General features: G+C 44.1%; 1 pseudogene across 1 annotated transcript; it reads left to right on the top strand.

Annotated features, from left to right (window-relative positions):
- The first annotated feature begins 1,681 nt into the window (after positions 1 to 1,681).
- Positions 1,682 to 2,229, top strand: LOC308476720 (small ribosomal subunit protein uS9 pseudogene; annotated as a pseudogene). The gene has a single exon. The product of its transcript is annotated as a small ribosomal subunit protein uS9 pseudogene (transcript).
- Positions 2,230 to 4,310: the final 2,081 nt, after the last annotated feature.

The raw sequence follows: 4,310 nt of genomic DNA, 5'->3' as shown, positions 1-4,310 counted from the left end.
GGTGCTTTTTGTTCCAAGTGGAGTCTTCCATAACAGGCATACTCTGTATGTGGGAGATGCCAAACCCTCTGGGAATTTCAGTGGGGGTGGAGGATGTGTGGGAGAGAGTAGCCACAGTTCCAAAGCTATGTCAAGTCTTTTAAAAGCTTCCCGTTTCCTACTTCCTTTCCCTTAAACCACATCTTATGAGCAGTCAGTCATGATATTACATCTTTTACACAAGCAGCTAAGTAAGATAAATGCGAGGATATGGGAACTTCCTGTTGAAGACTATAGCATGTGGGAAGCTTGCAGAGGTATCCGGCTGTTTGTTGTTGCAAGCAGAACAGTAGACTAGATGAACCTTGTCCTTGCTCCATCAAGCCACAATCTTATGCCATGGCCCATTTTCTGTGATATTGTGGAAGGGCCCTTTAGGAACATAGGCGGTTGTCTTATACTGAGTCAGACCATTGGTCCATCCAGCACAGAACTGTCTGTGCCGTCTTTCAGTTGCTGTCCAGAGATGCTGGGAACTGAACACAAGAACTTCTGCATGCAAAGCAGATGATCCGCTACTGAGCTGCAGCCTTCCCTATGCTTCATTCAGTGGCTTAGCACATGGGAACAATGATAAAAACACAGGTGCTCCTTATACACCTTTTCCATTTGAATCACTTGCTGAGTGGGTATATTCTTTATTTAAAATATTTATTATCTGTTCTTCACTGCACAGCAATTTCAGAGTGGTTTACGACTAAAGCAATTTCAGATTCAAACTAAGGCCACATCCACATCGTATACTTAAAATGCTATTAGACCACTTTAACAGCCATGGTTCCCACCTCCCAGAGACTCTTGGGAGTTGTAGTTTGTTAAGAGTGTTGAGCATTGTAAGGAGGCCCCTATTTGCCTCACAGAACTACAATTCCCAGTGTGCCAGATTGATTGTTAAACCACTCTGGAGGAAATAGGGGTTTCCTATTCTCTGGTGAAACCCTTAACTGTTAAAACGGTTTAATAGTGCTTTATTCTACGAATATGGCCAAAGCAAGTACACGGGTAATCTGGTCACAGTCTCCTACGCTATGCTGAGCTGTATTGTACTTCTGTTTAAATTCTAGCAATTATTTCAAAGTGCTTATTATCCCTAAATTTGCATCTATCAATATAAATCAGCATGGGTACATTTTATACAAATTTCTGGGGTGTGATGTATACGTGCCCCTCCCTGGCACAGCTTATCTGTCTTGCCCAGAAGCCATAGGGGCACCCAGTGTCACCTACACCTCTCTCAATATCTCAGCTGCTGTCAAAAGGCTCTGCATACACAGTGCCAGTGAGTCACCCTTAGCAGGTGCAGCTTGTATGGGAGCCAGGAAGCTCTTTGGCTTTGATTGGCACTAGATGGCAACCATATTAAATTTGTGCAATGCCCACGAGCATCTGATACAGCTATACTGGTGGGCACATTGGGCAGCACAGTGGGAAATCTAACAGGGTGGCTGCTCAGTTTACGTGTGGCCTAGCGCTACATCTGGGAAGTGTTCTGGGTTTAATCAAATAAGGTCTCCTAAAAGGAGATAAAATGATACTTTTCTTATACAGCCTTGCAACAGAAAAATAATATGGCCACAATCACAACTTGAGCAAGGGAGGCAGGAATGAGTATAACTTGATACTTGGCCTATAAAAACAACTACCAGAGCTTTTCTCTTCCTCTCTCACTGACGGCAAGGCGCCATGCCGGCTAAGGGACCCCTCCAGAGCGTGCAGGTCTTCGGCAGGAAGAAAACTGCTACTGCAGTTGCTCACTGTAAAAGAGGAAATGACCTCATTAAGGTGAATGGAAGGCCTCTGGAAATGATAGAGCCCAGAACTCTGCAGTACAAACTGCTTGAACCAGTTCTCCTTTTGGGCAAGGAGCGCTTTGCAGGAGTCGACATCAGAGTCTGTGTGAAGGGTGGAGGTCACGTAGCACAAATATACACAATTCGGCAGTCTGTTTCCAAAGCGCTGGTGGCTTATTACCAGAAATATGTTGATGAAGCTTCCAAAAAGAAGAAGATAAAGGATATCCTTATCCAGTTCGATAGGACCCTTTTGGTTGCTGATCCTCGTCGTTGTGAATCCAAGAAGTTTGGTGGACCTGGTGCTCGTGCTCGTTATCAGAAGTCTTACCATTAAAAGAAAACTATGCATTTGTTCAGTCTTTTAAATAAAGATGGAGAAAACTGAAAACAACAACAACTACCAGAGAGGTAAGGGTACATCACTATCTATGAGTAATCTATTAACCACCACTAGAGGGGGCTTATGTGCTGTAACTGCTCTCTGAGCTCCCCCCCCCCCCCCTTTTAGTGGGTAGGGAACGGAATGGGTGGTTATTGCTTTTAAACAGAGCCTAGGGCTTGCCGATCAGAAGGTCGGTGGTTCAAATCCCTGCGACAGGGTGAGCTCCCGTTGCTCGGTCCCTGCTCCTGCCAACCTAGCAGTTTGAAAGCACATCAAAGTGCAAGTAGATAAATAGGTACCGCTCTGGCAGGAAGGTAAATGGCATTTCTGGTTCGCCAGAAGTGGCTTAGTCATGCTAGCCACATGACCCAGAAGCTGTACGCCAGCTCCCTCAGCCAGTAAAGTGAGATGAGTGCCGCAACCCCAGAGTCATCCACAACTGGACCTAATGGTCAGGGGACCCTTTACCTTTACCTTTAATCTAAAATAACCATCATGGTTCTGTAATCACAATCAGCAGCATTAATTACAATACTGTTCTATAAGCATACAATGAAAAGGATGGGGAAAGCCTTACCACTCTTAAACCGCCCTAATGGGAAGTATGGCAGGATGGTTAACTGTTCAGTCTAACTAAGCCAATTTAAGGAATCTGGAGCTTACTGTACTCTGAGGCTCAAAGAGCATAAGGAAATTATCTAGGTTTACCCAGAACTATAGAACATGGAAATGAATTATCTCCTGATTTCCAGTCCAAGCCATATCATCATCAGGATATGCTAATGATGCCATGGAGATAATTCTCAGCCAAAGAACACAGGAGAAGTCAACTGCTTCTTCCCATCTATCAGTTAAGTCCAATCTCTGATTAATAGCTGAACTTTTCTTCTTAACTACTCTGCAACTCATCAGACACCTGTTTTTCCCACATTGGCTGTATCTAGTACACTACCACCATCCTCCAAAGCCAAAGGCTGCCATGGAATGTTGAGGCCAGCCGTGCTCCATCTCAAAGTGCCAAATGTGTACTGCTTGGACATGCTCCAGTGTATTTTGGAGCAGATCGTTGCCAGCGCATTTGCTGATTAATTCCTACCCTCCTCTCAGTCCAGGATAGGCCCCATCTATCTTAGAAATGTCCAATGGGGTATATATAGCAGAAGTAAAATATTTTTCCTTGTATCTTCTCCCCCTTTAGAAGACCAGAGGGGGTGTGTGTGTGTGTGTGTTGTGTTGGATATGATTATCAGAGAGGAAGATGCTGAGGCAATAATAAAATGAGTAGAAGCAGCTCTATTGTGGCAGGCCATTACATGCACCAAGCTGTGGAAAAGTTTGGTGATCCTACAACTTCCAGATTCCTTGCATCTGACAAAGTAGGCTGTTGCCTATGGAAGTTTGATGAGAAATGTATTTGTTAGCCTTTTTAAATTGTCAGAACCTGGTGTGTGAGGGTGTGTGTGTTCAAATCAAACCTTCACATTTGTGTGGTTGAAGCTGGGTCATTGCTAGTTATCCATTTCTTTTGTCCAACAGGAGACACAAAGACAAAGACACACACACACACACACACACACACACACACACACACACAGTGTTTACAGCAAAGAAAATCAGAGGACAGCTTTGCCTGTTGTCTGCCTGTCTGCCAGGGCTGTGTTTTGTTTTTCTTAGGACTTATCCAAATTTTAAGTAATTCCAATCACAAATATGAACCTTACTGCGAAAAACCGTTCAGCACTATTTTAAATACCTTTGCATCACCTCTGCATATGTCAGCTAAGTTGCAGGGCAAATGGACCCTTGCTGCATGACTCACAAGGTAATCTCTCTCACTAAGGATCAGAAAAAAAATGCTCTGTAAACATAATTGTGGGAAGAAGGGGGAAGAAGCTACATTCTGAGGTCAAGGGTTAATGCTGATAGAGCTACTAGTACAAGCAACTAAGAAAACAAGGATTTCAGCCGTTGATAAAAGAAACCACCAGGGAGCTGATCACAGCAAGGCAGGGGAAAGGGAGTCCCAGGAAGAGAGAGTGGCTAAGCAAACACATTGATCTGTCCAGCCTGGGTCATTCACCTAATGCCTGAATGTG

This window comes from Podarcis pityusensis (genome assembly GCF_964106645.2).
Source record: "Podarcis pityusensis genome assembly, chromosome: 5".
Taxonomy (NCBI): domain Eukaryota; kingdom Metazoa; phylum Chordata; class Lepidosauria; order Squamata; family Lacertidae; genus Podarcis; species Podarcis pityusensis.
Note: the sequence above shows the minus strand (reverse complement) of the source record. Positions and strands in the feature narration are given on the sequence as shown.